The sequence below is a fragment of the Protopterus annectens genome, chromosome 6.part0, assembly GCF_019279795.1.
Source record: "Protopterus annectens isolate FY-2018-M chromosome 6.part0, PAN1.0, whole genome shotgun sequence".
In the NCBI taxonomy this organism is placed as follows: Eukaryota; Metazoa; Chordata; order Ceratodontiformes; family Protopteridae; genus Protopterus; species Protopterus annectens.
In genome coordinates, this window is record NC_056737.1 from 574,935,315 (window position 1) to 574,960,997 (window position 25,683).

A 25,683-nucleotide genomic window follows, 5' to 3' on the forward strand; every position below is an offset into this window, starting at 1 on the left:
TATATATATATATATATATATATATATATATGTGTGTGTGTGTGTGTGTGTGTGTGTGTGTGTGTGTGTGTATATGTTCTATGCATATGTGTGTGTATGTATATGTATATGTCTGTGTATGTATGCATATATGGCTGTGCGTATGCATGCATATGTTGAAACTATTGATTTATATGTTGTGTGAGTATAAGTACATTTATATATTTATATCAATTTAATATCTATTATTCTTATATATCAATTATATTTTTCTTTATGGGGCATAATTTTTGAATGTGTAGGCATATATGTTTGTAACATATGCAGGTGCACATATATTGATGTATATGTGGATTTTTATTTTTATTTTATTTTTATTTTTTACTGTCAGTATGTTTGTATATTTGTCTGTTTCTCTTTGTACTATATACATATGGGTATATATAGTGTGTACATTCATATATTATTGCATTATGTGTGTTATATAGAAGGTCACTTTAAATTTTTTATTTAGTGTTGGTATTTAAGGGTTTGTTGGCGAGACTTCTGGGTTTATTTAGCACTGAAGATGCCAATATGATGAAACTGGAATGCTTTGCTTGACATAGGGAAATTTATCTGAAAGCTGCTTGCCATTGTGGAATAAACTTATTTGAACTCATCCCTGTGATCTATGCAGTTTGTTGTCTATTGAGCGTATAGTTATTGGGGTTGTGAATTGGTGCTGGGTTCGTATGTTTGTAGTATATATATATATAAAGGTGCTTGGTATCACATCTGGACAGAGGAAGGATGACAAGGAGACATGGCGGTGGAATGAGGAAGTACAGGAGAGTATACAGACAAAGAGGTTGGCAAAGAAGAAGTGGGATTGTCAGAGAGATGAAGAAAGTAGACAGGAGTATAAGGAGATGAGATGCATGGCAAAGAGAGAGGTGGTGAAGGATAAGGATAAGGCATATGAAGAGTTGTATGAAAGGTTGGACACTAAGGAGGGAGAAAAGGACCTGTACCAATTGGCAAGAGAGAGGGACAAAGCTAGGAAAGATGTTCAACAGGTAAAGGTGATAAAGGATAATGAGGGAAACATACTCACAAGCAAGGAGAGTGTGTTGAGGAGATGGAAAGAGTACTTTGAGGGTTGATGAATGAAGAGAATGAGAGGGAGAGAAGGTTGGATGATATAGGGATAGTGAATCATGAAGTACAATGGATTAGCAAGGAGGAAGTAAGGATAGCTATGAAGAGAATGAAGAATGGAAAGGCTGTTATCCCAGATGACATACCTGTGGAAGCATGGAGGTGTTAGGTGAAATGGCAGTGGAGTTTTCAACCAGATTGTTTAATGAAATCTTAGAAAGTGAGAAGATGCCTGAGGAATGGAGAAAAAGTGTTTTGATACCGATTTATTAAGAATAAGGGTGATGTGCAGAGCTGTAGTAACTACAGAGGGATTAGATTGATTAGTCACAGCATGAAGTTATGGGAAAGAGTAGTGGAAGCTAGGTTAAGAAGGGACGTGATGATTAGTGATCATCAGTATGGTTTCATGCCTGGAAAGAGCACTACAGATGCAATGTTTGCTCTGAGAGTGTTGATGGAGAAGTAGAGAGAATGTCAGAAGGAGTTGCATTGTGTTTTTGTAGACTTAGAGAAATCATATGACAGGGTGCCTAGAGAGGAGTTGTGATATTGTATGAGGAAGTCAGGAGTGTCACAGAAGTATGTAAGAGTGGTACAGGATATGTACAAGGGTAGTGTGACAGCGGTGAGGTCTATGGTGGGTGTGATGGATGCGTTTAAGGTGGAGGTGGCGTTACATCAAAGATCTGCTCTGAGCCCTTTCTTATTTGCAATGGTGATGGACAGGTTGACAGACAAGATCAAACAGGAGTCCCCGTGGACTACTGTTTGCAGATACATTGTGATCTGTAGTGAGAGTAGGGAACAGGTGGAGGAGACCTTGGAGAGATGGAGATATGCTCTAGAGAGAAGAGGAATGAAGGTCAGCAACACTAAGACAGAATATATGTGTGTGAATGAGAGGGAGGATAGAGGAATGGTGAGGATGCAAGGAGTAGAGGTGGTGAAGGTGGATGAGTTTAAATACTTGGGGTCAATAGTTCAGAGTAACGGTGAGTGTGAAAGAGAGGTGAAAAAGAGAGTACAGGCAGGATGGAGTGGGTGGAGAAGAGTGTCAGGAGTGATTTGTGACAGATGAGTGCCTGTAAGAGTAAAAGGGAAGGTCTACGAGAGGGTAGTGAGACTAGCAATGTTATATGGGCTGGAGACAGTGGCATTGACAAAAAGGCAGGAGTTTGAGCTGGATGTGGCAGAGTTAAAGATGTTAAGATTTGCACTAGGTGTAACCAGGGTGGACAGGATTAGGAATAAGTATATTAGAGAGTCAGCCCAGGTTGGAAGGTTTGAAGACAAAGGCAGAGAGGCACGATTACGTTGGTTTGGACATGTGCTGAGGAGGGATGCTGAGTATATTGGGAAAAAAATGCTAAGGATGAAGCTACCAGGTAACAGGAAAAGAGGAAGGCCTAAGATAAGGTTTATGGATGTGGTGAGAGAGGACATGCAGGCGGTTGGTGTGACAGAGCAAGATGCAGAGGACAGGAAGAAATGGAAACAGGTGATCCGCTGTGGCGACCTCTAATGGGAACAGCCAAAAGAAGATGATGATGATATACATATATATATATATATATATATATATATATATATATATATATATATATATATATATATGTATGTGCATATATTTAAATATATATATATATATATATATATATATATATATATATATATGTGTGTGTGTATGTGTGTGTGTATGTGTGTGTGTGTATACATTTTATATGTATATCTCTTTATATATTATGTATATATTTTTCCATATATATGCATCTCCATACGTAGCGTTGTCGCCTCACAGTAAGATGCTGTCCGGTTCGATTCTTAGCTAGAGCGTCTTCTGCATGGAGACATGCGTGAATGGGCGTACCTTCGTTGAAGGTTGTGCATCAGGCCTGGCAAGCTGGTACATAAAAATCAACTGCCAATCATTAGCAGACCGGAGTTCCGCTGTGGCAAACCCTAACCAGGAAAAGCCGAAAGACACAAACAAACATGTATATATTTAAAACCTGACTGATTCTACAGAAACTTTTTCCTACTGTTGAATGACTCTACTGCATGATATTTTTGAAAAAGCATCATAAATCACTACAGCTGAAATGGTGTAGTGATACATTGCCCTGAGTATGGTGTACAGGGCCCTGGGTTCGAGACTTAGCAGCGCTGACTATTTTGTTGCTAGACAGAACAGTGGCTGATGGAGACAGAGTGATTAAAGCAGTTTTAAGAGGCTTTAAGTGGGTTTGTGCAGGTGTACACAATGCTAAGTGATACCAATACACGTTTAACCATACAGATGCTTAATCTGTGTTGGCTTCACTTAGCATTGCTCAAACTCGCTTGCTCTCTCTTACTCCTGCTTACACCAGCACTAATTTCTTTAAAAGAAAAGAAAAGGGGGTAATAGGAAAGTGGTGGAAAGGGTGCATGCAGAGGGGAAAACAATATGAAAGATAGCTAGCAATGTGCAGGACGTGTGTAGGGAAGGTCCATAGCTGTCCATTTTTTATACAGCCAAAACTGTGCATTTGTGCAGAATTTGGAGGTGAATTTGGACATTCACACCCCAGAGACAGATGTGAAGACAACAGAAATGTGTTGTCAAACCAATTGGACCGGATTACATGTGTCCAGTGGACATATGTACAAAATGGACAGCTATGTTTGGGGTGATATTTTTTTTGAGACAGATGCCCTTTTCTTTTTAAGGTGAGAGTGGGATGTTGGAGAAGGATTGTAGGTATGTCTGGTGAGGTAGGTTGGGTAGGGAGACAGACAAGGCAGACAAGACAGCAGACAGGGGTGGTATGTGATACATGAGGGGGGTAAACACATTTGACGGGGAGGGCATTTGGGAATCTGAAGCCCATGGGACCCAATATGGTTACAATGGGACTGAGATGCCCACCCATGGAAAGTCACCACTGCAAATTCAAGGCCCCAAAGGTGGCTGTACTCGGGGCTGAACAGGAGGGGCGGGCTGCTCTTCGAAGTGTGCCAAGTGGCCCTCAATCTGGCATAGCTGGTCTCCAAACTCAGATTGAAGGATGCAACACACCAAACCCCAGACCTGACTGTGGGTGACAGACTCCTGTCCACGCCTGCTCCCTGTGTGGGATGACCCTGTCCCCTGAGTCGGTTCCGCTAGAAAGTGGTGCAAGATCAGCAGACGAGGGAGATTCGGGTTCGGTCCCAGATGTGCTGGGTACTGGTGCCACTGCCAGATGAGATGGAACAGGTGGCTCCACTGGGATCTGCCTTCCCAAATGCACTATGGTGTTGAGGTTTTACAAAATATGTTTGTTAGTCATGAACAACACATTTCAAGATTAGTTATAACATGATTCATGGCTGTTCCAATTAACCCCATAAAACAGATTTAAAACAGTTGCATAGCAAACAGAGCACATAAATAAATGGAACAACAATATGCATCATAGCATGCCAGTAACATTGACAGCAACAGACTACCAACAATGGTATTTGAACAAGGTATGTTAACATGCAAGCAATCAAACATATTAAATAATATAACACAAGTCCCAACATTAGGGTTGGAGCACAACATACCCATAGTATATAAGTAATAATTATTGATGCAGATGAGGGGTGGGGGGAGAAACAAAATGTCCATTAACTGTTTATGCTTCTATTTTCCACAACAGTACTGTTCAGTACTCTATGGGTCTGCCCTCACTTTACATCTACCTATGGCCCATAGCTTCTCTAGTGCAAACATAAGTATTAAACTGTCAGCCTGGAATGGTATGAGGCAAACTGTGACAACTCTGGTTATATGACTAGAGGGGACTCATACATGTCAGGGTTACATATCTGGCACAGGGGGGTACCCTGAACTGCTGTGAGTGTGCTACTGGTGTACATCAACTGGTTTCCTATCTGTGTCCAGGATTATTTCTAGCAGTGACCACTAGCCATGACAGTATGACACTTGAGAGGCATGTATCGGGAGCATACCTCTCAACCTCTTAGAGCGCAACATCTGGACAAAGCCATAGGGTGGGAAAAGGCCCATAAATATGGACAATTTTTATATATTGCTCTTACAAACTTAGACAGTTGATAAAATAATAGTTTGTGATTCTGCTGACACTACTACTTTATGTAAAATAGAACAAAAATCTGAGACAAATATCTGGACATTGAGTGAATATCTGGACAGCTGAGAGGTATGCTTCAGGAAGAATGCATATTGTATGTACCTACCCTGCTGTCATTTGCAGGTATGTGGTGGGACAATTGAACAGTTGTACAGAGTTTATTAGTACACTCTTCATACAGCTACTGGCGACATTTCCTTACCTGTAAAACCTGTAGGGAAAATATCTGTTAACACTACCTGACTGTTTTTACATTTATTCCTGATTCCTTGTGTGTATATTTGCACACATCTTAGTACCTCTACCTGGATTTGAACCATGCCTGGCTGTGCAAAATTAACAACTAAGCTATATCTCATCACAATTAACTACATTAGAACTGCTGCTATTTTTATTTACTGGCTTCTGCCTAATAGTCTCTTGGTTAGACAGTCTGAACTTGTAATCCTGTGATGCATGCATGACAAATAGTTACTGTACTGTGCATTACTCCTTTGGATTACTATAATCTGGAAAGCAAAGGTTAACACAAGGCAATGCTGCATGGAACACACTTTGATACTTTACATATTACTAATCAGGGTTCAGAGTTTAGAGCAGTATATATTTCACATTTACTTTATATCTCATTTTACAGCTACACCATCTACAGTTTCTCCAAACAGCTTGCTCACAGATAAACTTCAGTTAATTTATGCTTTCCCAGCCATATTTGCTGTGAAGAATCTGTATACATTCGCCATATGTCTACAACAACATACCAGAATAAACACAACAGTTTTTTGTAAGGGTCTTTATTGCACATCAGTATTAATCAGTCAAACATTTTTATTTATTCAGTTCACACAGTAACAGTATACCTACTAGCAGTAAGTAATGTATTCCTTCTTAGCTATTTGAACAATATACTGCAAAATAGATTCGTACTCAGCAGCCTGTCAGTGCAGCCTCAGCAGTCTGCCACCATGGGCTTAGACATTCATAGTCCTTTCTGCTGCAGCAGGGGAGAAAAACACACATTATGCATATCTGTCTATCACATTCTCAGGCTAGCATTTGCTATAAACTACTTGATAGTGATACTTACACAGTACTGTAGCATTCTAGTCCCGTCCATCTTGGATCCACTGGTCCAAGAACACCCCCGTCCTATGCTTTAGGTTAGCATAGTGGTGCCGTAGCTGCTCAACAGTCTGGAGATGCCAGTAGCACTGGTGAGGTCATGTGTGAGATGGTCCCAGGCCTCTGCTTTGTATTGGGAGCCCTGGTACTGGCTGTGCAGCAATCTCTCCTCATGTTTTTTTTACTAGTAGTCCAGCCATGACGCTGGAATCCTGAATGCTCCAGCATTGTGCCCAAAAGTATAATCCCTCTCCTACGTCAGCCATTGTATCTGTACAGATGAACTATAGCATATTATGGCTATATTCCCACCTGTGCTATTGAAATAATGTGATAGTCCTGCCCTTTGCTGCCATTAGACCATTTTGAAAAGGTTTTAATACTGCTTAAAAGGGAAATTGTTGAGCACTGCTTAACAGTGTGCAAATCCACTTAGGTGAGCTACCTGCTGCTTAGTATTCACGTCTAAGCAATGGTTATACCTGCTAAGAATAGCTGAGCATTGCTAACCATTGCTCACTTTTAATATTTTAAATATGTCAGAATAATGAGTTTATTTATTAAGCATATATGATTTACTTTACATGACATCCCTCTATGTGATTTCCTTACATTGGCAACGGGTGTGACTATACTGTACACTTGTGTATACATGGGTGGTTTCACATGTTTTATGCCCTCACACTTACAATTTACAACAGCTACACTACCCTTTTTGACAAAGAGCAGTTACTACATAATTTAAGTGTAAACAAATAATTTTAATAATGCTTTCCCATATAAAAATAACTTGTCTGTCTTGGTACTCAAACCATAAACGCCTGCATGTAGAGCTGGGAATTCTAACCACTACACTATCTTGGCTTAGTAGTTTCAGCTCTATATTTTTTTTATCACCTATGGGATTTTTAAGCAATGCTAAGCAGAGGGCCTTAAAGTGCACACCCACTTAGCTATCCTTAAACATTCTTTAGGATGTAAAAAATATTTAATATATTATTTTCATATTATTATGTTATAGAACCAAGACACTCTCCTCCAAAAAAGGAAGCCAATCTGGTAGTCTCCGCCATAAACAAACCTTACAACAGAAGGAGGAAACTGATGTGGAATAAGGTGAAGTATCAAGACTGGAAAAACTCCCTTATCAACCTCAACAAAAAGTTGAGATCCCTCATCAAATCCTCTCATGCTAGCTATGAAAATAGAATTGCAGCAGATAGTAAAGACAACCACAAAGCCTTCTATAGTTATGTAAAGAATCTCCATGGCAATACCCAGATTTGCTTGGAGCTATTGCACAATGGCACCTCCTATACCAAGCCAACAGATATTGCCAATATACTGTCTGACAGATTCAGTGCCAACTTTACCCCTCTCTCTCTCCCACCAAAAAAACAATCACAATACCAGTAGATTGCCAGGCACCAGTATTACTGCTGCATAGGTTAAAACAGCACTGTCCAAGGCCAATAATACAGCTTCTATGGGACCTGACAATATCCCTGGCTGTGTTCTACATGAACTACAGAGTGAACTGGCACCTCACCTATGTGCCCTGTTCAATCACAGCCTCACCTCAGGCTTTGTCCCTACCCAATGACACATTGCTACAGTCATCCCTCTCCACAAAGAAGAAGCGACTACAGACCCTGGGTACTATCACCCCATTAGCCTGACAAGTCTGATATGCAAAGCTATGGAATGCATCATTATGGACATAATAAATAAGGATACAGGGAATCTCCAAACAGTTTGGTTTTGTCAAGAGTAGCTCATGCCTGCTCAACCTGGTTGACTTCTTTGAGTCAGTCAATAGAGCTGTGGATGAAGGCAAGGTGATTCATACAGCCTGCCTTGATCTGGCCAAGGCCTTTGCTACCATTACCCACTCAGGAATCATAGAAAAACTCACTAAGCTAGGCATCAACCCCTATATCATTATGTGGGTTGCAAAATGTCTCACAGCTAGAACCCACAGTGTGAATGTAGCTGACTCCAAGTCAGACTGCCAACCAATCATGAGTGGAGACCCACAGGGTTCAGGCCTGGATCCTCTCCTGTTTGGTATCTACTTCTCTGAAGTCCAGGCTAACATGAAGGGACTCTGCCTGACAAAGTTTGCAGATGATTGCAAGTTGGGTGCCATAAATACCTCCCCAAGTGATGACATTATACAGAAAGGCCTTACTGAGACCAATGACTGGTGTCAGAATCATGGCCTTAAGCTCAATGCCAAAAAATATGTCATCATCTCCTTTGGGAAATACTTGGTTCCCATGAATTACCATATCAGTGGTAGTCGACTGAACACAGAAGGTGTTATAAGAGATCTGGGAACACAGGTTGACAGCAACCTCTCTTTTGACCACCACATTGCCACTGTAGTCAGAAAGTCCTTCTATGTGGCACATCTCATTATTAAGGGTTTTACATCCAACAAGAAAGAGATCATTGTCCCCCTCAACTTTTCCCTCATTAGGCCAGTCATCAAGTATAATGCCCCATTTGGCATGTACCTCACTAAACACCTGCAGCAACTGGAGAGGCCACAAAAGTACCTCACAAAGAGGATCCTAGGCCTTAAACACTTGTCCTATATGGATAGACTCAAAAAACTCCAACTATTCTCTGTCTCATATCACTTACTTAGAGGTGATCTCTGCTTGACTTACAAAGCCATGTCTGACCCAGCTCTGTTAGAAATGCTACATCTAAAGAAATCCCAATCCCTCCACACTACACACTCCAGAGACCTCAAGCTCATTACCACAGTCAACAGAACAAGCTGGAAGGACAGGTTCATAACCCGGATACTGCCTATGCTATGGAATAGACTTCCCATACATGTCAAGTAGAGTGCCTCACTGGTCCTCTTCAAGAGAAATCTTGATGAATGGATGGAAAATATAAAATTCACCCCGGGATCACTCTACTTGATAGAGGCACTGGGAACTAAGGTAGGATGGCATGATGCCAGGGTAATCCTATGGGCAAGCCTTGTAAAGGCTCCAAGGCCATTAGCCTAGTACACACCTATGAACCTATGAAGACTAAGAAAAAGATGCAGGACAATGAAGTAAAAATGAGACACTTGCACCTTCCTACTTATTTGTTAAAAAATAGTGGAATTTAAGGAGTAGGTAGTGTGAATGATTTGAGAGTTATTAGGGAAGATAGATATTTCTTCAGAAGAGATAGCTAGTGAGTAGGATAACAATGAACATTAGTTTAAAAATATAGCAAAAATAAGAGAGATAGAGCTATGGGAAATAAGTAACTGAAATTATTTAGAGGGGCTGTGAAAAGTTATAGTATCACAGAAGAAGGGGGATTTTATAGAACTGAATAGAAGCAAACCGCTGATTGCTAAAGGGGAAATAAAGAGTATTTGAATAATATGCATGAGTTTAGAATGTTTGCTGTTAAGCAAATACTTTTGATAACAACTCCAGAGCAGAAAACCTCTTAGTATAATGACCATGGCAGCAGAACACTTAGGCCTAAGATAAGAAAACTAAACAGAGAGAGTACAGAAGTATTCAAGATATTTAAGACATTCTCTTAACATTTGTATAAAGCAGAGAAATGTGGAAACTATGGAATGCACAGATGTGAATATTTATGGAAGACTTAAGTATTCCAATGTTTGAGGAAGAAAAAGCTCATAAATTAATTGCTGTGACAGAAAAGGATGAGATAAAAGTGATGATGTCTAATCAATCAATAAGGAAGTTTCCAGAAACAGATGATATTCCTGTAGAAGTTTGGAAATTAGGAGGGAAGAGAATGATAAAGATCTAAACAGCTTTCTTTATCAATTATTTGTGAATGTCATAACAATGCTGGTAAATCCTGGAACTCAATGTCCATTAAGTTTTCTCTGTGTAAAAGCACTTGCAAGACTGGCACTGTGCCATGTGAATAACAAGTTTGCTGTCACAATAATATTTTTGACTTAATTTATTTTCATCACCATAGTTTTCCAAACTAACACTAGACCCTTCCAAGATGTATTTACATTCTGAGCAGTGGTCACATTTCACCATCCTGTCATTAACAACAGGAGTTTTTATCTTTCAAGTAGACCTTTGAAGCAAATATATTTTTTGTTAACAATTCGGGAGCCTTCACCCACAGTCTCAATATATTCTGGATCAATACCAAAAATGTTCCAGTTTTTCTGAACTGTAGATCAAGTGTTGTAAAAGTGGTTGTTAAAAAAAGTTAATATCAGTGCTCTCTGGAACCTGTTTTGCTCCATATCATTCCCCACTTCTTGAGATAATAGCCTGTCCCATGTCAGCAGCCTCAAGTAGTGGGGTAAAATGGCCCAGGGACATTAAAAAAATGATGAAAGAAATGCTCTTTATAAGCATATTAAAAGTTATTGTACACATTCATTTAAAGTTTTTGTTATCGATCATGTCAGTTTAGGGCAATGAGCTAGACCTTTTGATGATTTTCTTGAGTTTAAAGAGCTAAAATGGCAACTGAATTATAATTCTACTGTCTTTCCTGGAATAAACAAAATGGTCCCTATTAGCAGTGTTCTCAAGTTATTGTTACAGATATACTGCATATATATAGATATATATATATATATATATATATATATATATATATATATTGCGAGGGGCATTAATACTAAAGTTTTTTATTGGAAAATTTGCTACATTCCCACAAGATTGATGTTGTTACATGGTTAAAGAACAATGACTGGAAACCAGTTCTGTCAGGGTATAAATGTTTTTACTGTAACAGACATTATAATAAAAAATCAGGTGGAGATGTTATGATAGGCATTAAAGATACCTATGAGACCTGTGATTATTACATGTTCAATGGTAACACTGACACTAAAGACTGTGTAAATGTGACTATAAAGATAACCCTGGAACATATAACAACTGTTGGAGTGTATAGACCACCAAAGTCAAGTGCAGATGACCTAGAGGAATTCATACATTTCTTGCATGAAACACAGGAGGAAAGAATAATATTAGCTGTGAACTTACATTTACCAGAAACATACTGGAATAATATTGATTCAACAACATCAGTAAGGAAATTATTCACTATGTATATTCAGGAACAATTGCTTCAGAGTATAAAAAAACTACCAGGGGATGGAACATACTAGACATTGTTTGTGTTCCCAAAGAAATTACTGTAACTTCAAATCAAGTTTTACCACGACTGATGTGCAGTGATCATGGGGTTATAAAGGTTAATTTGTTCCTAGATAATTCTGCCAAACTGAAATCTAAGCCAAAGCACAGAAGGTTAATTACAGATTATATGAAAGCAAAACAGTCACTATGTAAAACTAACTGGAGTGATGTGTTCAGTGGAAAAACTGCAGAGGAAATGTAAAAAGTTTTGAAAGAGAAATTGAGTGCAAAAAATCAAAAAAATGTTTAACATCAGGATCTATCATACAATATCAGGCAGATATATTTCCATAAGAACAAGACATCTGATTAAGGTGAGAGTCAAAAAATACAAGAAATGGAAGAGGGGTCAAACTACAATTTTGAAAACTGAAATAAACAAGCTGGACAAACAGATTACGCATAGTATGAGACAAGATCAAGAAAAATGTATGCAAAATTTATATAAAGATATTAAGCACAATAGGAAACCTTTTTATAGATACATAAGATGTGGAAGGAGTAAAAACACACAAATTGATAAACTGTGCAGATTCTAAAATTTATTCTCAGACACAACAGATTATAGATATATTTACAAAATCTTATGCAAAACAGTTTGGCTCCATAAAAGGGGTGGTAAGTTGTCCTAGTGACATCCAGGTAACCCCAAATACTGGAATCAAATTGGATTATATTGAAACAAAACTATGCAAAATGGATACAAACAAAGCACAGGGAGGAGATGGAATTAGTAACAATGAACTGAGAACACTAGAACTTACAGTACCATTATAACTATTATTCACTAGGTCATATAAATATGGGGAGATTCCTCAAGATTGGAGACATGTGCTTATTAAACCTGTTTTTAAGGGAAAGGGGAGTAGGACAAACCCAGAGTCATATAGGCCCTTAAGTCTACTTTGATATTATGGAAAGATAATGGAGACAGTAATATTGGATATGTTATTGTCAAAACTGGATAAGATGGGACTAGAAACCATATATCAGCATGCATATGTTGAAAACTGATCTTTTATCACCTGTAACATGATGTTCTGTAACAATATAATAGCTATCAATGAAAAATTGTGCTGTGATGTAATCTATATAGATGTAACTTCAGCATTTGACAGGGTCATACACATAACACTGATCAATAAATTGGTACAACTAGGTATTGATGTGCTCTTGATAAGATGGACAGTTACATGACTTGCAAATACGACATGGCAAATCTTATAGTAACTGGACAGGCAAAATCCTTGGTTATAGTTAGGGTGTCCCACACGGTTCTGTCCTAGGTCCTTACTTCTTTAGATTGTATCTTTCAGACCTAACCTTTTCATCTGAGGTGTTCAACAGTCTCTATGCAGATGACCTGAAATTGGGTAAACTAATTACATTTGTTATAGGTAAGGCATGTCTACAAAATAACTTGACTAAATTGACTATTTGGACACAGGAGAATAATATGCTTATAAATACATCAAAAACTAAGCATATGAGATTTGATAGGCATAAATAGAAAGGTGAATATTTAATGCACCACACAGTGATTGGAACTGTAGAATCATTTAAGGACAAGGGTATATGAATAGATTCAGCTATGAGTTTTTCTGATCATATCAACCAATTGGTTAATGATAGTTATAGAAGTATAGGTTGTATAAAAAGATTTATAAAGTCTAAGAAATCAAAAATAATGAAGTCATTGTTTGTGGGTTACATTAGATCCAAACTTGAGTATGGAATAACAATATGGAAACCCTATAAGAAAACAAACATGAGTAAACTGGAAAGAGTACACAGAAATATACCAAGGGTATCCATGGATGTGAAAATTTAAGTTATTATGAAAGACTAAAATATCTGAACTTGGACAATGTCTCTTACAGCTATCTAAGAGGAGGTCCTATGCAGGTATATAGGGCATTTAGTGACAACTACCTCTGGGAATGTTTGGGGTTAACAAAAAGTACTAGAGAATCATCAGACAACCTATGTAGGAGATTCTATAGGAATGAGGAGTGCACTAATTGGTTCTCTGACAGAGCAGTTGATGTGTGGAACAGACTACCAAATTACATAAAAGCAAGTACTAGTTTAGATATTTTTAAGATCAGCCTGGATACTTATTATGTGAACAAGTGTTTTAGCTAGAAGGGCATTAATGCCCATGCTTGAAATATTTATATGTATGTATGTATGTAGTGTTCTATGTACTGTATCAATTTGCTAGGGTGCCTTTAAATGTTTTAAATATTTTTAATTAGTTAAGTGTTGAAACATTTTAATTGGATCCCCTGGTTTTTGGACAGGTATAAATGTTTTCACTGGTTGTAATATGTTATTCTAATGAAGTCCATCTAACCCGACAAAAGCACTCAATGTGTGTTCAATAAAATGTGTGGAGTTTTCTGTGGACATCCTCTCCTTTTATTTCATTTGTTGTTTGGTTGGTTGAAAAAATATATTTTCCAGCATATCTTGAACTTTCATGCAGTACTAATGTTTCTGTTTCAAAGTAAATAGTCATTTTTTTCTAATTTGTTATACCCCAAAATGCCCTGAAAGGGGGTTGCCATGGGTAGCATGATTTTGTTTTACACTGAATGTTTTCACCTTCCTGATGTCATTTTAAAGGGACAAACATGTGGCTCACTTACTGTGGTTTTCTCTCTCACCAGTTTACAACAATACTGTGACTGCCTACTTTTGACTGGCAGCTTCAATCTGTTTTTTTTTTAGTTAATTTGCTTCTTTTAATTTTCATTAGTGGGCATAGCTGAAAAAGTTATTGTTTTCATGTAAGTAGCAGAATCATTTACTGCAAAGCACATATCAAATGAATAAGACTGGCTGAGTTACAGTACTTGGATATTCTAATAGCTCTTTAATCTACAAATGCATCATTATAAAATTCATCTGAAATTCAACACAACAATCAGATTTTAATTTGTGCTTGTTATGTGGAAGATTTCCTTCTGCGGTATATGCATCAACATGTGCTTCATAAGCATTTGTGTTATGTAGACATGTATAAACTGCCATGGAAATGACATATGTTGTCTGAAGCTCTTTACTTTAACTGCCTCTACCAACTGATGACAGATATGTGTATTTTGTTTTATTAATTTGTGTTTGCCGGGTTAAGATTATACAGTATTTATATTATTTGGTATTTTCCGCATTGTACTTTTAGATGCATGCATCCTTCAATAATATCTTTGAAAAGTAATAATGTTGGCTTTATAATGACTTTCTATACATCTTTTGATAAAGAATAAGATGAACAAAAAGAAAAAAATTAATTCTGATGAATGTATTTAGGGTTTATGGCATAATGTGGGGGTGAATTCAAGTATCTATACAGCATATGAAAGACAAAAAAGATTTGTCATGACTTTGGAAAAGAAGCCTGCCAAAAGTGATTATTAAGTAGTAATGACAGTGATTCATCTCTTCATAAGTAGTACCCTTTTTAAAGCGATCACATGACATAGTTTCATTAATACCAGATCCTTTTTTGAATTGTAGGAGGATAGCTGTATAACACTGCCATGTGTAAAAAGTGCAGCAGATAAAGCACAGTATTCTGTCATGCTGTCACATAAATCTTTTTTTTTTCTTTTTTTTTTTTTTGAGCATTGCTTTAATGAAAGCAAAGAAAACAACAAAACATGGTCAGGTCTGTTAGTCAATAAAATGTCACCAAGAGCTATAAATAGTATCTTATCCATCCTATCCATCCAAAGAAATTCTGCCATCCTAAGGTGACTTAATTGATAGCAGAATGGCATATGTTCTGAAGTAAATGCTTCATTGAATAATAGCAATTACTGCCTTTTATTTTATCTGTCAAATCATGGTATTCAAGCATATATGAATGACATGAAATGTATTCACTCTATACATAATGATGGAGTATGGTACGTCTGTCCTAACAAGTCTTTGCAAGAAACTTGATTTTTACAGAAATTGAAATGTTCTTATTTATTACAACACTTTGTTTAAACATGTAGTTTTACATTATTCTGAAAATGTTATTGCTGACAGTAACATTTGGAAAAATGATATTAAAATTTCTTTCTTTGTTATTTTTATTTTTCATCACACTTTTAAATGCATTGCTTCATTTTTCCTTGCAGTTAATTCTTTAAATAGTGATAGAAAAGCTGAAAGGTGCAAGAGCTTTAACAGTCATCATTATCTTGACAGTAATTGAGAATGTTATTGTTAATATGTGAAGTGCTCACTATCAGAAATGCTTTACTGTGCTACATCTGGTATTAAAATTGATTTTGTTGCCTGTTCTTCTAATAGCAAGAACTGAACAATTTCAATTTCTATTGCAAATAATATATTGTTCTCATTTCTTCCAAAGTGCATAGGCTACTTCCAGTTGATTATATTTTAAATATTATTTCTCAATGGCTCATCCACAAAGAACACATACAGTGTGAAAGTAATTGAAGTAGACAGTATATGCAACATGGCTGGGCATGCCTTGCAATTATTATATTTCTACATTATTAGATATCCCACAGCTAGAAAATAAGTTTTGGAGTAAGATAAATGTCTGTGTCATCACACTGTTGGTTAGAGATGCATTTTATATGTGAAGCATGAAGCAGTTTATAAAATAGAGTTAGATAACTGAAACACTGTTACAGACATGCATGTTACCACTTTTTGTGAAAATAAAAGTCTTATAGGCAATTGTTTCAACCTAAATCATTTTAGCAGCAGCCACGTTATTCATCCAATCTCAATGTTTTAAATATTGCATATTTAAAACAGGTATAAACTTTTGACTTGTAGGCCATTTCATTGAAATAATATTCACTCATAATCAAAAAAGTAACCTGACGAAAGCATAGGAGGCACAGTGGTGCAGCAGTTAGTATTGTTGTCTTACAAGAGGTTATCTGGTTCAATTCTTGCCTGGGGTGCCTTTTGTGAGTATACATGTCCTCCCTGTGATTGCATGGGTTTTGCCTGGGTGCTCCAGTTTCCTACCATATTCCAAAGCCCTGCATCTGGATCATTACTCCCTGGACCATCACTGAAAATGGGCTCTGTCCCAGTTGGACTTTCCCAGTAAACAAATGTTAAATAAAATAAATTCCACTCAAATGATTACAAAAGCATTTCAAGAAAAATGCACTTTGTATAGATGCTATCACTTAAAGGAAACTATTTTATACAACCCTGCTTAACATAATGAAATATAATGGCATTGCATCATGAAGAAAAATTGTATTTCTTCCACTGCAGTAACATCTTATCTAATTAAAGTATGTATTATGCTGAAATCATTTTAGTTTTTGCTTACACCAAATACAAAACAAAAATATAAACTATTGTCAGGAATCTTGTAATGTAACATTAGTAGGAAGAGAATATTCAGAACTGCAAAATGTAGGTTTTCTATGAACATTTAAGGCAGTCTGATTCTCTGCTGTATTCTTAAATATTGAGTAAGTAATGGGTGCATTTACAAGGAAGCTGGAATATATATGTGTGTACATTTCTTAAATCTTGAAGAAGTGTATTTCAGATTGCAAAAGTAATTTTTAGAGAACGCCCTTTTAGTGGCTGCTAATTTAAAAGAAAGCTTAATGAGAAATAAGGCACATTTATAATAAATATAAGATGACAGCAGCAGGTTTGAGTTTGTTAGCATGTAATGGTCAGTACTGTCAGTGGAGTATTTTCATAGCTAGGAAGGCAAGGTGAAGGAGGAGAATTGCATGTGCAATCATTGGTAGCTAATCGGCTTTTTAGGTCAAAGGAGTGATATTCATATTGGGGGAGAGAAAGAGAATTGAAGCAACAAATTCTAATGGCCACTGTTTATTGTTTTCCTATGCTATGTAGTGAATTAGGTGTGATTAGAGACTGGCCATATTCTATTTTTTGTGATTAGAAAATGTATTTCTAGAGAATTTCTAACATCATATTGTTTGTTAGGTGGAAATTTTAAAGTAAAACTTAAAAATATCTGAGGAATTTTTCAATACTTGTTTCAGACTGGCATTTAAAGAAGATGGCAGGGTCTATCCAAATACTAAGATATTTATTAAATTATTATTAAATTGCAGTGATTTTGTCAGTGATGTTTATTTTTCTAGTAGTTAAATTTGAAGTCTTATTTAAGTGCCTTCATTTGCCAGTTGCCTGAACAATAATTTCTGATAAAATGAGAAGTGAAATCAATAAAGCGGAAATCCCTATTTTCAAATTCTAGTTAAGTAGAAAGACACTTGTAAATGAATTGGTATTTTAACCTGGGGTCTGGGTTGGTTGTAAATGTTAACAGGTTACTAAGAAAACAGAAAAGTAAAAGAGAGAAGTCAGGAAAATGATAAAGGGGCAAACAGGGTTTATATCTGGTTGGTTTGTTTACATAAGGGAAGAATACATGTTGATATTATCCTAAGTTTGTCTACCTGTTATAAATATAACCTCATCACATCAACCTAATTATTTTAAACAGGAGGTGAGCACAGAAGCTGATTTACTAGTTAATGTTTCATGTATCACCTCATTAACTTATTATTTTCCATTGCACCTATGTGAACTTACATCCTTAGCAGTCTATATACATCCTTTAAATTCTGAGTTGTTTTTTTTAACACTTATTATAAATATTATTATTAAATAATATTATTATTTTATTCTATATCCAAAGTGAAGTGACTATCTTGTAAATAAATATTACAAAATGCACACATACTAATAACACTTTTATTCAGCAAGCAATAATTTTTACAATAATAACATAACGCACTAAAGAGTCTATACATCAGTATTACATTGCTAAAAAAAACAAAAATGGCATTTTCTGTAAATGCTGACAACTTTTTATATTTTCCTGACTGTGCAGGTTAGATACAGTAGTACCAACATTTTTTTCATCCAAACTCAGGCTTTAAAAATACCTTTCCAAATGATTATCCCCATGATACTTACAGAAATATCAACCTTTCCTCATAATTAAGATAAGCATTACTTATATGTCTCAAGCTATGGAGTTTACATTGGTAGCATTTAATGTAGTGTTCTTCAGAGTTATCTAAGGGCTCTCTATTGAAATGTCAGCACTCAAAGTGCTGAAGGCTGAAAAGCCAAAAAAAAGGCTGAAAACCTGGAGAAGAGCGAATCTCAAAAATCATTTTTCTCATTAAAACTTCTTTATGCAGGGAGGAGGGGGCAAGCCCCCCCCCCCACACACACCCCAAATTTATATATACCAAATCTGAGACTGCCATACCTTGGAGAAAGGGGAATTTTCTGAGAAATGGCATCTTGGACTTAATATATGTAAGTTTGTTCTTTCATCCATTCAGTCTCCATATTTTGTGACTTGTTCAAGCAGGTCCCAACATTTCAAATGATTACTTTATCTAAGACTTCAATTAATCTCATGCAATACTTTGTAATGCATCTAATTTTAGCAGTATAAATGTGTATAAGGAAATGCTTACATACCATCACAATGGGTAAAAAATAGTAATATTTCTACTTTTAATTCATACTCTTCAGACAATTATTTTTACTCTGTCTCCCATCAAGGCACCTGACACAATCCCCTGCAATAATATTCCATTTAGTTATAAAAATTGTGAAGGACAGTATGAGAATAGGCTACCTGGAATTCTACAGAGGCTCCTCAAATCAATTGAGCTATAATCACAAATGCTTAAACACATTAGCTCATAGTGTATGAACTTGGACACTAAAAAACCCATACCACAGCTGCTCAAGTAAACAACACCAGCAAAAGTAGCAGTTTAAAGAGTGACATTTTTTGGGAGGGGGGAGCTGCATTCCTCATGTGAGGACCAAACTCCCATTCACCCCAGACTTTCTTCATCTAACTCAAAGATCTACAAGCTTCAGAGAAACAGTGATAACAGGCAGAGTAACTCCTGTCTCAGTGAGTCTCTGGAAGTCATTAAAATGAGAGAAGATAGTAATAATACACATTTGAACAAAAGGGTGTATGTTGTTTGGATCTCACTAAAAAGTAACAGGAGAACTTGAAACACTCAAACTGTTATATTTGAGAAAGTGGATATGAGTTTAGGTAATCCAAATAACCGATATTTGCATTTGACTGTGTTTTATTCACACGATATTATTGCAGTTCTCTCTTTCTCTCCCTCTCATTTTATGTAACTTGTGACATTAACTGGTGAGTCACTCAGTGAAGAATGCTAATTCTGGATGGCATCATGATGCCACAAGGAACTGATGTGAACAGAAATGGTAACACAGACACTTAGGAGTGAAATAAACTAGCAAACTGGTTGTGAAATGAAAATAGATTTCATATCAATATCTTTATGGATCATCAACTTTGATTTTTAGGAAGTTATAAAACCCTGTACTATTTCCTAATCTGAAACTGGCTTTAGATAACTTCCTGAAGGAGAAATAAAAAGTTTGGTAAGAATATGAGCAACATTTTAAATGTCTTCAAGCAGTCTGAATGATAATTAGGAATGTCAGAAGCTAAACTTGATAATTTATAGCTATCATTAAATCCAGTTAAAACATTCTGACTGGATATTATCTGTCTGAAGTATTTCTTGTAATGAAATGATACAACTCATTCAGTCTTAGTCCAAAAACTAAAGATGCTGTTTCTGTAATCCTGTCTTGAAGATATTTGCTTCTGGCAACAAGAAGGCATATAAGTCAGTCTCTTTAAAATGTAATGCACTTTAAAATATATTTGCTGTCTTTGAATTTTAAGTTAGGTGTCATTGTTGCAAGCTGTTTTTGTATTCATATCAGCAAGTCTTGCCAATTGCTAAATGCTTCAGTTAACTTTTTCTATTTCATAATGTTGCTTTCTCCAAGATACTATATTAAAGTGATGTTCAGTGTAACCCAGTACAAATGCAGACTGACAGCCACTTTTATATTTTCTTCTGAGTTCATTACCTCAGTAACCTGTATTTTTTAGCCTTATCTGTGAGGACTTGGCATAGTATAATTAGAATTTCCAAGACTAAGGTAATTCTTGCAGTGTGGGAATCAGTAATAGAATAACAATGGCAAGGTTTGAAAAATAAATTGTGAGGGTTGCTGGGTAGGGCTGGGTTGGAACAGTAGTGGACTTTTTCTTTTTCTTCATATCTTTTGTCATTTCTAGTAGAGCTTTCATTGATGTTATGCTAGTGATTATACTGATGTTAACATGAAGTTAAATATATATTGAATGAATATAGGCTACATTTATCCAAGGGGGAATTCAATAAAGCCTACACAGAGTGATTTTCTATGTAGGCATAGTGGCACAACCCCAACACGGAAACCTGCAGCTGAGCGATCCAGTAAACAGAGCAAAGTGGTGTACATGAGCGTGCAGACACAGAAGTGTCTGTGGAATGCAAATCACCTCATAAGAAGGTAAAATCCATGAAAATGAGGGTGATTTGTGATCCAATAAGCAGAAAGGTATCCATGTAGGATCTGTGTTGGTGTCAGAAATGTACATGGAAAATAACCATGTACAGAAATGTAAAAATTACACAGGGGCTGTAAAAGCCCAAAAAGAAGGTTGGATATTGCAATGTAGGCATGGAAATGCCCAAACCTATGCCCAGGGTGTCCAAAAAGAAATGCAAATCATTATAAAATATATATTTTTTTAAGTGCACTTATTACGTTTGCATGGGATGCAGCAATGCGTAAACATGCCATTATGGAAAAATATATATATTAAAATGTTGAAAAACTGGAAATAAGACACAGGAGGCAAGCCCTGGAGTAGTGAGGTATCTAGGGTATATGCAAGGATCTGTGTACAAATGAGCTGGGGTTACTGATTAGCAAAAATGGGCTACTGTGTCCACAGATAAAACCTGTATAGGCCCAGAACCATGTTAGTGTTAGTAAAACAGGTAGCTGACATCAAAAGAGGGTGTGTTACTCTGTGTTTAAGCAGATTGGAGCTCAGTGACACCCATTTGCACTCTGCTAAGCACAGCCAAGGAGGGGGGATGTCCAGTGCTGCTAAGCTGCTTTTAGCCCAGCGGCATGTGTTTTATCTAGTTTAAGCTAATCTAAGCATGCCTGTGCATGGGGGTGTGTCCAAACTGCTGAGCACTGTTTATACTAGAGCTGCATATTTGAGCACCATGCCACAGTCCTTAGCAGTGAAAGAAATCTAAAAAAAATAAATAAATAAACTAAAAGGAAATAGCCTGTTAAAGCCAATCAAGTATAAATGACTGATAAGACCTGTTCCACTGAAACTAGGCCATTCAAAACCTTTAATGATAAACCTGACAAGTGGAATGCATCATGGTCAGCCAATCACACAGGTTGCATCTGCAGCACACCACTATAAAGTATACATACACCCTTCAGTCTGATTTTTCCCACATACTCTGCACCATTGGAGTACACACTTGGGAATTCTAACTGACAAAATGATAGGGGCTGCTGCTGCTCTGCTGCATCTGTATGTGCTAGAGGCTGAAGTCAGTGCTAGTGCTGATGCTGACGATAGGCCGAGACTGAGAAGGAGAAGAGTGTTCAGGCCCATGGTAACCTTCCAAGAGCTACATGATCTGGAGATAGTGGAGCGGTACAGGGTGGACAGGGACATACTACAAGTACTCACCGAGCTTTCCCGCCTTCAGCTCAGACCCCGAGGCAACAGAGGGGAACCCATCCCAGTGGAAATAAAGGTATGTGTAGCCCATAGAGTACTAGCTACAGGTATTTTTCAAAGAGCTACTGGGGACATGATGGGGGTCGCACAGGCATCTGCATCCAGGGTACTCTACCAATTCCTAGCTGCCATGCACACACATTCCAGTGAGCAGGGGGCCAACAGTATGCCTCTCTTCCACCATGTAGCACACTACCCTGAGGTACTGGTTGCCATAGACTGCACTCGTGTGCACATCAAAGCACCACCTGATGAGGAGGGTAGAGTCTATGTCAACCACAAGGGGTCTCACTCTATCAACTACCAGGTTGTGTGCAATGCCCAGGGCATTATCATGAATGTGTGTGCTGGCAGCCAGCCAGTTATCATGACTCCCATGTTTGGCATGCATCACAGCTGTACCAGATGATTTGTCAGGGGGGACATTCCGTATGGCCATCTACTGGCGGATCCTGGCTAAACACTGGAACCATGGATGATGACACCCATCATAACTGCACAAACACCTACTGAAGAAAGTCATAATGAGGCACACGCACAAACTGGGAACATCATAGAGCATGTGTTTGGGCTGCTGAAGTCATGGTTCTGCTGCCTCGATATATCTAGTGGAGCCCTGCATACTTTCCAGCTATATGTGTACAGATGTTCACAGTATGTGCCATGCTACACAATATGATCCTGTGAAAACAGCTGCTGCTGCAAGAACATCACAGGGTAGGGACACATAACCCCTCACCAGTGCCAAGATCCCCACAGCCACAGGGGAACTTGGAGGAGGAACCCTCTGAGCCTGTCCTTGTCGGCAGACATAGGTGTGTCCAGTATGCCCTGGCCTTAGTAAAGAGGCAACGCATAGCACATACACTGACATCCTATGGGCCTAGGGACTGACACCTCACTCCGACTCAAATACATGGTAAAAGGATGTCATCCACATCACACCACACAACCTGTACCTTACCATGTGTTGGCCATGTACTGTGTGCATCAGACAGAGTCAGTCAAGAAGCACTGTTATTTTAACTACTGCAGGCACAAGGTAAGTCATTCTTCTTTACAACAAATGTATGAGGTACTAGGCTATGGTAGCATATGTATGGACCTGCCGCATGTATGGAAGGGAATAGAGTGGGCTACTGGGATACCTGCAGACAACCGACAGCTATGTGGGACAACAGGAACTCTCTGCCCAATAGTGGCCAGCCCATAATATTCAGTAGGCCCCAAGGCAAAAATAACCACTGTCCTATGTGATGGAAATGACACACAGTGGGATCATAGGAGAGATGCATGACTGTCAATACTAGAGTCTCATACCCCCAACATACCCGTGTTGCCATACAACTGCAGTAACATGTTTGGAAGGTAATAGCAGCAGACCACACAATCCCAGGGACGTCTCAATCAACCTTGTGACATATTCCATTTCCACAATATGCAGGGGTCAATGTGCTTTGCATGTCTGTGGTTGATAGTGTCAGGAATTAAACTGTACTGTCTAGTGTCTTTTGTGGCTTAGTGGGCTAAGTACATTACCATGGTTGATGATGTTCATGGTTCGAGACTGGCTGTGCCTACTATTTTGCATGTGAGCTACACCTATGGTAGAAGTTCTACAGACAGTCCAGATGTCACTATTTGTTACTGCAAGAAAGCTGGACAAAGCCAGAGATAATGGAGGGACAGGGGGCACAGATATGGACAGTACACAGCTCTGAGCAACCTAGATGGTGGCTAGGAGAACAGCAGGTTGTAATAGGTCAGAGTAGCAGCAGGATGTAAAGGCTGTCACATAACCATACCTCTCAACCTCTTAGAACAATAAATCTGAACAAAGCCATGAATAATGGGGGGGACAACGGCCCAAAAATAGGGTCACTTTTTAAATATTGCTCTTTTAAACTTAGAAAATTGATAGAATGACAGATTTTGCATTAATATGAATTTTTCTGAAGGTTATGAAGTCTGAAACTCAAATGTCTACCATTATATTCTGACTTCAACTGTCAATGATGTGCCAGAAAACTACAGTTTTATGAGAAACAGACCAAAAATATGATGCAAAAATCTGAACATTCTGCAAAAATCTGTACACTTGAGAGGTTTGCACATAACTGTGTCAATACTTACAACAAGTCAGTTGGCACCATCATACCTCTCAATTGTACAGAGTTTTGCAGAATGTCCACATTTTTGTTTCATATTTTTGGTCTGTTGTTTCATAACATTGCAGTTTTCTGGCAAACTAGTGCCAAATCAATAAAAGCTGACGTTAGAAAATGACAGACATTTCAGATGCAGACTTCATACCCTTCAAAAATTTCATGCTAATACAAAACCTGTTACTCTACCAACTGTCTAAGCTTGTAAGAGCAATATTAAAACAAATGTCCCTATTTCTGGGCCTGTGTCCCACTTTTATATATGGCTTTGTCCAGATTTGCTCTAAGAGGTTGAGAGGTATAGGTACCATGTAGCATTATAATACCAATACAACACAACTGTCTGAGGACCAGAGAAGACATACGGCGTGCAATGCTGAACATCATGCAAAACAGGTACAGTCAGAGATGTGAAGTCTGTAACACAGTATGTGGTGTTACATTTTGTAACCCAGTCACACCATACCTAAAACTACATAGAGCAGCAACTGTGAACACAGCCAGGAACATGAATGGGACAAAGGCCCACATATAAGGAGAAGGATGAACTACTGGCCAGACAAATGTAGAAAGTGCAGAGTAGAGCAGGTCGTGCAGTTCCATGGTTTCCCTGCTCTGTATGGAGTCAGTAACTCAAATGTCTGTCAGCAGTTCCTCACCTCAATCTATAATGATCTGCCACTTTTGTACCAGGAAATCTTATTGCTATGTAAAACATACCAGACATATGATGCAAAACCCTATTCAGTCTAACACAATCTGTACACACCCTAGGTATGAGTCAGATATTACGGCCAGCAAACAGCTGAGGAATCCCTTGGACATTATATCAGAGAGGTGCTGGACTGTTTAATCAGGTGCAGCAGCCAACTGGCTGTAGCACACATAATCTCAGACTGGAGTACAGGTAGGTCTGGCTTGGAGTCCCCTTGTAAGTACTGATGGTCACACTGGGCATGCTCCTACACTTAGCTAATTTCAGCCCATGTCTGAAGCCTCATCTGCCTATAGAACTGAGATGTCAATATATCTCTGTGAATACAGACAGCTATGTATACCTAACTGTCTCTCACTATCCCTCCCCATCAGACATGATTACCCTTATCTATTATTATGTGGCACATATAATATATATATATATATATATATATATATATATATATATATATATATATATATATATATATGTATCTGTAGAGTTTTATATAAATACATATATATAGGTAATATATGTGTGTGTGTGTGTGTGTGTGTGTGTGTGTATATATATATTTATATATATATATATATATATATATATA